Below are 11,385 nucleotides of genomic sequence, written 5' to 3' on the forward strand. Positions count from 1 at the left end.
GCTGCCCGTGCGCAGGGAGGGGCGCGGCGCGGGGCGGGCGGCCCAGGTCCCGCCGTTGCCGGGACGCGGCTCCCTTCGACGTCGCGTGCCAGGGCGCGGGATCGGCCGCCTCCTTCCCTCGGCTCCGTGGCGTGGAGCCACCGGCTCCTCCCGCGCTTCTGCAACTGCCGGCCCGCGCGTGTTGTCTTGCGAGGGGCCGGGCCTCGAGCTGCCGCACCTGGAGCTTGTGTAGGGCTCCGAGCCGCACTGGGCTTCCCTTGCAGCTCCTCTGGAGAGGCTGGTTCTGGCTTGCTTCCCTCATCTGCTCCGTTTTACTCTTTCAGCTTCAGCTCTTGTCCTCTTCCTTCTCCTCTCTCCATTGCTGCCCTGTATATGGGTCTTCCTTCTCCTGATGTGGTCCTTGTCCTCCCCTCCAACCTAGGGGCTGGCAACATCTCTAGATTTGTGGAAAGCCAGGGTGGCACAGGGGCTGAGGGTTGTCCTGCTGTTGATGGGAAAAGACTCTGTTCTGAGTTAAAGGGGTCTATTCTGCATCCTCTGAACTTTCTGTTTGGTTCGCAGCCCATGGGAGAAATGCTGGTCTGGATGGTTCTGCTATACTGACTGCCAGTTCTCTACAGACAAATTTCGGGCACCTCAAGTTGCCGTGCTCTGTTAAATTGGCTGTGGTGGGCAGCTGATTCCTTTCCAAGAGACATGTTGTTTTGCAGTCGCAAGTTGAATCTCTGCTTCCTTCTAGAAGCTGGAGACTCCTATTTACACACTTGCACAGAAATTTAAAGGTAAAGATTTAACTGCAGGGACACCTAAGAGCAGGGGTGGGCAAAATACCGCCCATGGGCTGGATCTGGCCTGCCAGCCCACTCTATCTAGCCCACAGGACCTTTTTAAAAAATTTAGAAAATTTAATTTTATATCTGCCTGTGGCTTCTGTCAAGATAGGTGACCAGCGGCAGCAGGACCCAGCCGGAGCCTGTGGCTGAGCAGCAAGTCTAGCCTGGCTCTACCCCCACCCCCTTCCCACCCTCAGCCCCCAACCAGAAGCCTCTGGCTCTATAGAGCCAGTGGGTGGCAGTGCCGCAGCAGGACTGGGTAGGTGGCGGAGCCCCAGTGGGCAGTGGAGCCACAGCAGGCCCTGACAGGCAGCAGAGCCACAGCTGTGTGGTGGGGAGGCAGCAGAGCCACAGCAGGAAATGGGCCCTAGTGGGTGGCAGAGCCGTGGCCAGGACCTGGCGGGCAGTAGAGCCCCAGTGGGTGGCAGTGGCACAGGCACAGTGGGCCCTGGTGTGCAGCATCAGCATGGGGGCCTCCGGCAGATGGAGCCATGGTAAGCGATGGTTGTGGCAGGCAGCGGAGTTGCAGCAAGGCTGCGGCAGGTCCTGGCAGAAGGCTGTGGGGAGCGCTGCAGGAAGCAGGGCAGCTGCAGGGAGCAGTGGGCAAGCCTGCAGGAGGGAACACGGGGAAAGGTGGTTGCAGGCAGAAACATGGAGCCTGTGCAAGTGCCCTGGGACTGGCAAAGACCCAGGATGGGGCTGTAGAAGTGCAGTGCCTGGGCATGGTGTCTGCCTGGCTGCATCGTGTGAGGCTCACGTGCAGTGTTCTAGAGCTGCATGCTATGGAGCTGGCAGCCTGGCCCTGGCTCTCTTAGCACACACCCAGCCACCATACCCACACACACTCTTCCCAGCCACACCGCCACTTATACCCCTTGCTGTCCACACAAAGCACAGTAGGAGTGTATTTTAAACTATTATGCAGCCACCTCTAGATACACTTTTTGTAAATGCAGAAATCAGTAGAAAAATATTTTTGAATAAGTTATAGTAGATGGTACATGTGCACGTGCATATATATATCTTTTTCACAGTTTCCAGGTCACAGTACCCTTCTTCCCAAAAGGAGTACTTCCAGGGCAAGGAGAGGGACTTCCAGTGGCAAAGGTCAGGGGCTAGGGGGTTGGATTTCTGGTCCCAATATGGCAACCAGGGGCAGGGCAACTGTCAAGGAGCAGGGCTACCCATGTGGCCCTTGACAGCTTCCCAAAACTTGGTAAGTGGCCCTCTGCCCAAAGTAATTGCCTGTCCTTGCCTAAGAGTGATTCTCTCCAAAGGACTTGGCCGGATCACTGTAACCCTGTGTCCGCCTCCGCTCTATGATCTGCTGTCACACTGCCTTTGTACAGGCATCTGGTCCTGTGTGCCAAGGAGTCTTGTGTAGGCCCCGGAGGATCCCTCAGTCGCTGTCGGAGTGGCCCCCAAACTTGCCTGCCACAACTTGGGATGGATCTCCAGTGTAGGGAGTCTCCTTTGAGGGTGCCTCCAGAGTCGTCACATCCCTTGGCGAGTGTCCGCGGGGCTCCAACCTTCCCTGTACCCTGGCCATGTGCCACCCTTTGAGACAGGCCTCCAGATCTCTTTGCAACTGACCCTTGGATGATGATCTATGTCCCCTTCGTTGTGGAAGAATGTCTGAGGTTCTACCTGGGTCTGAGGAGATTCGAGATGTCCCGTCTTCCAAGACATTCTCTGGATATTCCAGGGGGATGCCACTGACCACCGCCACGTTCACTGCACCCTGCGATCCTCTGTCAAGGCCCCTGGTCTCCTGAAGTCCAATGGAAAGCACTGGGTAAACCCGTGCTGGGTGGGGAAAGAAAACAGAATGAGAAGAAAGGAAAACTAAAGAATCTACGCCACCACCACAACACAAGCCTGACAGTGAGGACCCCTAAGCCCTGCCAACAAAGTCCAAGAGGGAACAAAACAGTGAGGGGGGAAAAACACAATAAGGGGAAAAGAACAAAGGAAAGCGGGGGAAGAGGAAGCAGCCCTAGTGCTATAGCTGACTCCACTTCCCCGGTGACTTCGGCAGGCGCATTCCCTGGGCTGGGACCTGTGCTCCCACCCCAATCAGGATCTCCTTTGGCTCCTGCCGGAGCCCTCTTTAGCTCAGCGCCTCTGCTGCACCTGTTACTGCTGTGCTCGGTGGCTCCCACTGCTGCCGATCTCTCGGCTGGTCCCTCCAGCTCGCTGCTGAACTGGTCAGTCCCAGTGGTGGCTGTGATAGGTCCTGCTGCCGCTGCCACTAGTCTCCATGCCAGCTTTCCTGCCCCGGCCAATGCTGTTCCTCTCTGGGGTGGGGAGGGCTTGCAGCCACCGATTCACCCCCTGCCAGATCTTCAGCTCCCCACTGCGCTCTTTGTTCCCAGCATGCCCGTTTCCACACTCTTGGGGCCGGCTTTTATCCCCATCGGGTAACATCTCCTGATGACATCACGCAGTCACAGCTGTAGGTCAGCGTGGCTGATAAACTGCGTAGGCAATACTCCCCAGCACACTTCTTCACTGCTTTGGAGCCCTGGAACAAGTAGATTGTTTTTCCCTTCTCGTTTATCTGCAGGTGTGGCTTCCCCCTTGCCCAATCCTATGTTCCTGGGACAAACCCAATAGTGGCTCTTCAACTTTTCCAAATTCCAAGTTAGTGCTTGTGGATGTCTTATTTGTGTTCCTTTTAAATGAAAATAAGAACATCTATTCAATGGGTTGCATCTATTTTACCCAAGAATTTCATGAAGACTAAATTTTAAACTTTCCATTGTCACATGCTCAGGGTCTCAAATCCTTTTCTTAGTTTCAGTAATTTTGTAACTAAGAAAACAGCTGGTATCTTTGGGTTAGGTCAGGTAGCTGCCATTTTTTTATTTTTTATTTTTTTTTTTTATTTTTTTTTTTTGCGTCCTTTCAGCTATAAAAAAAAAATATATAAAATGAAGAATGCAGCTTGTCATTGGTATGAATAAGTCAAACTGACAATCATTTTCCATGCTAATGCTGTTTCGGATCAAATTTGAGGCTGGTAGGTGGTGGCTATTTCTTCACTACTTGGTACGCTTTATGCATTTTGCTTTATTTTAAACCACTTCTTTACAGTGAGAACCTCTGTTTCCATCTCGCCTCAGAATGAGGTGGGGGGAGCAGGATGCTTCCACGATTCTTACATGGGTGAAGTACATGGACTCATTAGATGATATTTACATCATGCTATGGTGTAGTAGCACCAGACCAGGGAAACGGTCCTTGATGAGAGGGGAATCTCTGCAGATTTCTGACATAATGAGCCATAGCAGTGTTAAGAGTGGTGTTGTAGCTGTCCAGGAATTATGCCAGAAAGAAGGATTTTGTTAGGGTGATGTCTTCTGTTGGACTAACTGTATAGACTGGATTTTATTCCTCAGACCTGAAGAAGAATGTTTTGTATTTGAAAGCTTGTCCAACTCTGTCCCAACTCTGCAGTTGGTTTGATAAATTATCACCCTAAGAGAGCCTTGCATCTTGCATAGCAAGTCTTGTCTGGCTTCTTAATGTTCCCCTTTGACATGAGGAGAAGTAGGTATATAGGCCATTTATGGTTGAACTGTCCAAGATTATTCTCCCTTGTGTCCTGTCATGATCCATGAGTTCAGCTGAGAACAACCTCTGGCAAGTACCATCATTGTGCCAATTTCACTTGGCAAAAACATGGAGGTTTATTCCTGATTAGCTGGTTCTCTGCTCTGGAACTTGTGCCTTGAGACCTGCTATTACGAGATGTGCCCGTCACTTTGGGGTGTGTTCACTTATTAGGGGTACATTTCTGGGGTCTCTGTAATTCTATCAGTGTGTTGCTTGTGTTACTTGAGTTTCTATATGGAGCTCTTATCTCTCCCTTCTGCAAGTCTTCACCCCCCAGTGGAGCTATCTTGTAGGACTCTGTTTCAATAGGGCTGGGTTCCTCCAGCCACCAAATGTGTCTTTTTTTTCTCTCTCTCTCTCTCTAACATGGCATGCTTGACTTGGTTGATCAGCATGTACAGGCTGACACCCTCATATCCCAGTTCATCAGGGAAACAGTAAAATGCAGTTGGACACAAGCATGCAGGTGAACAGAATACCTCTGAATCGGGCTGGGTGTCCAGCTGACACCCTCATGGGCCAGCATTCAGTTCATTAGGGGATGTCTGAGCCAAACTGGGTCAATCAACCCATACAAGCTGATCCCATTATGGGTCTCAAACTTGGCACGTCCCAATCTTTTGCCCTAAGTGTCCTAGTAATGATAACCTCTTGATGAGCAGACTCCACAGTATTTTGCAGCTTTACAAGGATCTTTGGCTGGGGTAAAAGAAGCATTGCTGCAGAGTAAGTAGGGAAGAGGAAGTAGAGAAAAAAAAATGCACCCAGTTACTACCAGTTTGACAAGTTATTAATTGCTAAGTATATGAAACTTATGATGGTGCTAGTAGTAATAGCCATGCAAGGAAAAACAAAAACAATTACAACATAACTCTGGTTCAATTGAGTATTTGAGGAAACCTAGCTCAAGCTTAACTAATAAAATTCAGGTTCAGAAAGCTATGCTAAGAGAACTGGAATCTTGCTGTTCCAAGGCACTTGGGTGTTAAAAGTTCCTAACATGATAGCTGAAGGTTAAACAGGCAACCAAGAGAGACAGTCTGTTTATCCCAGCTTCTTGAGAACAACAGTGGATAGTGTCAGAGATTTCTCCCTCTCAAAGCACACTGTTTGCTGCTTTACTGTTTTGGGGGGTTTTTTTGTATACCCTTAGTCCAGCCTCTTCAAAGCATTCTTTTAACTGTGTAAATCGAGAGGCCCCCAAGCCATAACTGATAGGGAAAATGATGATGTTTATATAAACAGTTTCTATTTAAATGAATTGCCTTTTTCAGTGACAAGGGGTTATCTGGTTTGGAACATCTCAAGAAACTGATTGAAAAACGAAGTTTTAAGGAGTAACCAGACACCTAAGAGCTGGCTGGAAGGGTTACTGCATTATTTCATCTTAGATAGCCTAGCTGTGCTTGCACTGTGAAGTCAGCATCAGTGTTTTGTATTTTACCTATCGTGAATAGCCTTAGCTTAGCATGACTTTCAGATCTTACTGTAGTCTTTTAACATACTTAAGGGGATTACTTGGAGCATTCATAAATTTTGTGGTGAGGACTTCCACCAGTCATCCTAGGAAAAGTACGATGGCATCTGTGGTCAGGGCTCCAACAGACTGGACATTGTGATGAGTCCTTAACCATTGTTCAAATGTCTCCCATACCCAGTCTCTTGCCTCAGCATTCCCTAGCCCAGCAACTGAGTTTTAGTCAACCAAGTTTAAATGGGTCTCCCATACTGGGACTGAGGAACGTATGGCCTGAGAGAGTTATTATACTTTTCTGCTTGGTTCTGGGTTGGGCGGGGGGGGGAGTCCTTTAAGTCCAGCAAGCTGGTGCCAGGGTTCCCTTATGGACACGGAGCTGATAGGTAACACCACCAGAGCCTGAGCCTGGGTATCTGAAAGTCCTGTAAGGTTAGCTTACTTGGGCAGGTGTAAGTAAGGCTAAGTTGTTGAATACCCTTGCCCTAAACAATATTACATCTGGCCCATGGGCTGCCTCCACCCCATGCCATTTGGCCCACAGGGCTCCCCACAGATCCAGAAACTTGGCAGCAGGGAGAGTAGTGGCACTGGATCAGTACCTGATCCTAGCAGGCAGTGCTAAGCAGGGATGGCACCAGGCCCCAGAGTCAAATCCTGACACATGGGCTTGGAGAGGGCAGTATCGGGCCCCAGTGCCCAATCCTGGCATGTGGGTCTTGATCAGGCCCATGGGCCAGCTCTATCGAACTCATCTGGCTCATGGGATCAGAAGTTATTTAGGAAATCTGTTTTGTTCCCCCTTGCTTTATAAACTATTTGGTCTTGGAATAAACTGCCCTCAGCCTTTGTTGAGAGAGGTGGTATGTGGGGGTGGTTGGGGGTACGGTGGTGTGGCTGCACCGCCCCCACCCCCATTCCTCCTTTGGGTGGAACAGGAATCCAGACTTTAAAACTGCCCCAGAAAGGCATCAGCATTTCTATATAGGAAGTGCTGAGGGAGTAAGTCGACTTTGTGGCTCATCATAATTGGGGACCTATTGAAATCAAGGAGCCAGGCAGCTGATTTCACAGGTTGATTGTGGGGCTGGCCATCATTTTGGTGGGCTTATCACAGCAGGGTCCCCCATGCTTTTGACCAAGGAGCCCTAGCAGTCCCACCTCTCACCCCAGTTTAAGCACGTGAAAGCCATTAATTGACACAGTATTAAGCAATATAAGCATTCAGTTAAACTCTAAACTGAAGTGTCTTATGAAAGTAAAGCTATACACAATATGAATTATAACTAATAGCATCACCATACTTTATTAAATGATGTTGTAAAAAGGAGTTTAATCAATGCTAAATCTTGAGACAGGCAGTTCATGCTTAAATGCTAGCATGCACCATCCACCAGCAGTTGCTGCTGACATTCACTGTCTCTCTGGGATGAACACTTGTCTGTACACTGAGTTTGTTGGTATGGTGAGGCATTCATTGTTCTGCCAGGGTGTACAGATGTAGAAACTAATCAGAAAGAGTCCCCCAGGCACAGACTTCTGGCACTCTTTGACAAAGTTCACGTAAGCAGTAGAGGTGCACAGATGCATCGATCTGATGTTGGATTGGCACTGATATAAAGAAAATTGACTATATTGGAAATTGGCTTTTTTTGCCTGATGTGGCTGACAAATGCCTTGTGCATGCGTGCAGCTGCAGCACAGCACCTAGATGTGAGGAGCACAGACTGGCAGCTTGGAGAGTTGCGCCCAGCTGGTAAGTCTGTTGTTGTGGAAGGGGAGATGGGATGGAAGGGGCATGGGGGGGAGGGTGGCAGATCAAGGCCCCTGTGGTGAGGGAGGGAGTGGTGCTAGGGCTGGGGCTGTCCAGCCAGGGCAGGGCACAGAATGGAGCTGTGGCTTGTCTGGAGGGGTGGGGGGGCTCCCACCCAAGCATGCACCTCTGGAAGGGCATGGGAGCCATATGCTCCTGGATCTGTGAATGGGGTGGGGAGGGCTGCTGCTGCTGCTCCTGGCTGGGCCTGGGGCTGCGCCGGCTCTTCCTGGTGGGACTAAGCCAGGCTATGCTCGGGACAGGGCAAGCGGCAGCGGTGGGAGCGGGCCTTTCCCCTCCCCCCCCCATTCCCCAGATGAGTCCTAGCTCTGTCCTGTGTCCTGTCCCAGCACCACCCCTGCCCTTACTGCAGGGGGCCTCTACCTGTGTCGTTGTCCCCCGCTCCCATGCCCTTTCCCTTCCACCACAACAGACTTGCCAGCCGAACACTGCTCTCCAAGCTGCTGGGCTGCCTATTGGAAATGGGATTGGTATTGGCAGATATGCCTCCTTAATTGGCTGTCGGTATCAACCCAAAAAATCTGTCAGGGCAGCTCTAGTAAGCAGAATGTTCCTTGTCACGTGTGCTCTTTCCCTTATCCAGGGATTGATTTCGCTAGCTGAGCATCACAACTCCGAACAGGCACTTAGTTGGGGTCCAAAATGTGAGCAGCACTAAAAAGGGATGCAGCTGACTAAGTGACCCATGTCACAGTGACAGACTGTACTTATAGTATTGGTTCAGCTTCACAGCTATTGCCTGGAGCTAGAGGTGCCCTGATATATTGGTGGGATATCTGAGTGGCACCGATTCTGCCTCTGAATCTTGGATCCAAGAGATCTGCAGCAGCATGAACTGATTGGCAACAAAATTCTTCCAGTCTGTCTTTCACTTTTCCTTCTTCTGTACTTGTAAGTGGAGATGCACTTAAATTCTCAAAAACAACTGATTTTTATCTGGACCATTTGGTAAGGAATGTCTTGGTAGGCTGTGGTGAGGCTGCCACCACCGCAGCTGAGCTGCCCAGTGCACAAGCAGGCAGCAGCAGCAAATGTTGCCCAGCATGGCAAGCAGTGGGGGGGCTGCAGCTGCTGCTTCCGCCATGCACAGTCCCAGCGGGTGAGCCCAGAGTCGGCATGGGGCCCAGGCTGGCAGCAGGGGCAGGTTACAAGCTGGTGCTGAGTGGGGGAGCAGCCCCTTCCATGGCCGGTGTCCCGCGCTGCAGCTGCTTGCAGCCCATGTGGGGCTGCCTGTGCCTGCCCAGGACAGCCCCGCGCAGGCTGTGAGTGGCTGTAGCAGAGAGCACTGGCCACAGGGCAGGCAATGGGCTGCTTTTCCCTGCGCTTAGCACCAGCTCATTCCTTACCGGCGAGCAGGGGGTTGGAGGTGTGCGCTGCCCCCTGCCTGTACCATGGGGCTGGGGAGCCACTGGGAGTGAGTGGGTGAAGGAGCACTAGGCCCACACCAGTGTCCTAGGGCCAGTGGCAGCAGGGGTACAGGGTCCCAGCCAGCAGGGGCTCTCTGGAACCAGGCCAGCTCCCTTCTCCCTGCTGGTGCAGCCCAGCCAGGCTCTGCAGACCCCTGCCAGCCTGCACCCTGCTCTGGGCCCTGTTGGTGCTGGCCCTAGGACATTCGTCCCAAGATGGTGACCAGGGTGTGGGGCACCAGGGGAGGGCTACCTGTGTGGCCCTCAACAGCATGCCAAAACTGGGTAAGCAGCCCTTCTCCCAAAATAGCCTGCCCCTGCTCTAGATCAAAAGTCAACAATAGAGGAAGTCCCCAAGCAAAAAAAAAAAAAGGCACTGAATTCTTGTTCCTTTTGTGAAAATGGCAGTGTTCCCTGGTGGCAGAAATGCATCTTGCTCTTGCTTTTGACAGTTGTACTATACCGCATGTCCTCAGCATACAGAAATTGTAATGATCTGATACTGTTGATAGTCTTGCATAAGTCTTCCTTTTACATAATTATTAGAACTCCTTTTTGGGGAGTAAAGGATAGCAATATATAAACACCTTGTCTTATGAATTTTTATTCATCATTCTAAAAGAAAACATTTAAGAAGGGTTTTTTAATTTTTTGCAATCTTTCAGGAAAAAATGAGGGGGGAAAACCAGTTGGGTTTTGTTTTTGTTTTTGTGTTGTTTTTTGGGTTTTTTCTTTTTCTGAGCCTTCACATATCTAAAAGTGATTGAGTTTCTCCAGCAGGTTGTTCACTGCTGTGAAAGCCTCCACAAGGGAAAATGCCTCCATTTGCCTTGCCAGGCTGCCTTACGTGGTCTTCTTAAAGAGTGAGGACATGGTTGCTTGTTTCTTGCTCTGATCCTCAGCCTCTGCAGCAGCCTTTCACTTCATGTGCACCTAGGATTCTTAAGCCCATACTGTGCTCATCTGGATATGTGTCTGCAGTGCCACATACCACACACCACACATCTAGATGTTCTCTGCACTGCAAGGGTGTGTTGCCCATGCATGCACTACTCCGTTTTTGTTTTTCACAGGTGCTCTTTCTTTTTTGTGCCCCACTCACAAATCCAGGGGGCACTCCTGAGGTGCACACAGTGGTGGGAACCCTCTGGAGGAAAAAAACGGAGCAGGGCACACCACTCAAAAGTGGAGCCCCCAGGACCCCAAGTAAGGCTACTGGGGTCAGCCCAGTGCTGGCCTCGGCCTCCCCTACCCCACCTGGGACAACTTGCCCATGCCTAGGGCCCCGAGAAAATCACAGGTTTCTTATTGGAAATTTTGCGGCACATGTGGGTAAAGTATCATTTTTTCAAAGAATATTCATGGAACTACCTTGGCAAATGGGTTGCAGTAGTTCAGTGAATATTCTGCCAAAAATACTTTACCTGCACACATGCAGCAGGCAGGCACACAGCCATAAGTGGTGGAAGGCTGGGGCTAACAGGGCTTAGCCCTCCAAACATGGGGCAGCACAGAGGGTCACAGGGTAGCCAGAGTGCGGGCTCTGGGGAGCTGCAGGGAGGGGGAAGAGGGGGGTGGTACTCTCAGACAGACAGACATGAAGCCTTCAGGCAGCCTGGATTGCAGCCAAACGGCGTGCGGAGCACTGCCCACCTGAGCAGGTAAGTCAGGGAAGAAGTGTGGAGCAGATTGAGGACCCCACAGTGAGGGAGGGAGTGGGGCAGGAGCTCGAGTACATGGGGCCCTGGAGCAGATGGTTGGATGCTCGGGGCCCGGCCAGCTCACCCAGGACCGTGGGGAGGCTCCCAACACTGCGCACCTCAGGAGTGTCGCCTGGATTTGTGTGTGGGGCAGAGGCAGGCTGCTGCTGTGGGCTGGGATCTGCACCCTGCTGCTGTTGCCTTAGGAGCCGGCGGCAGCAGGCTCCCAAGGCACTGGCAGCAGTGTGCAGAGCCCAGCCCACCTCCGTGCTGCACACAGATCTGGGTGGCGCCTGACTGTAGGCCTCTCCTGAGGTATGCACAGCAGTGAAAGCCCCCCTGTACCCCTGGACAAGCTGCCCAGGCACAGAGCACCCCACCACCCACCCTAGGGCCCCATTCCCTCCCTTAACCTGGGGCCTAGATCGGCCCCATCCCATGTCTCTTCCCCTTCACCAACTTACTGGCTGTGGTGGGTAGTGCTCTGCCTGCCATCAGGCTGCAGCCCTGCAATTCCAGC

The 11,385-nt window shown here is 51.5% G+C and overlaps 1 protein-coding gene across 1 annotated transcript in view; it reads left to right on the plus strand.

Annotated features, from left to right (window-relative positions):
- The window catches only part of DND1 (DND microRNA-mediated repression inhibitor 1), a 17,918-nt gene that overhangs the window by 284 nt on the left and 6,249 nt on the right, over positions 1-11,385 (plus strand). The window lies entirely within an intron of this gene.

This window comes from Crocodylus porosus, unplaced genomic scaffold (assembly GCF_001723895.1).
Source record: "Crocodylus porosus isolate Cpor-Errol unplaced genomic scaffold, CroPor_comp1, whole genome shotgun sequence".
Classification (NCBI taxonomy): Eukaryota; Metazoa; Chordata; order Crocodylia; family Crocodylidae; genus Crocodylus; species Crocodylus porosus.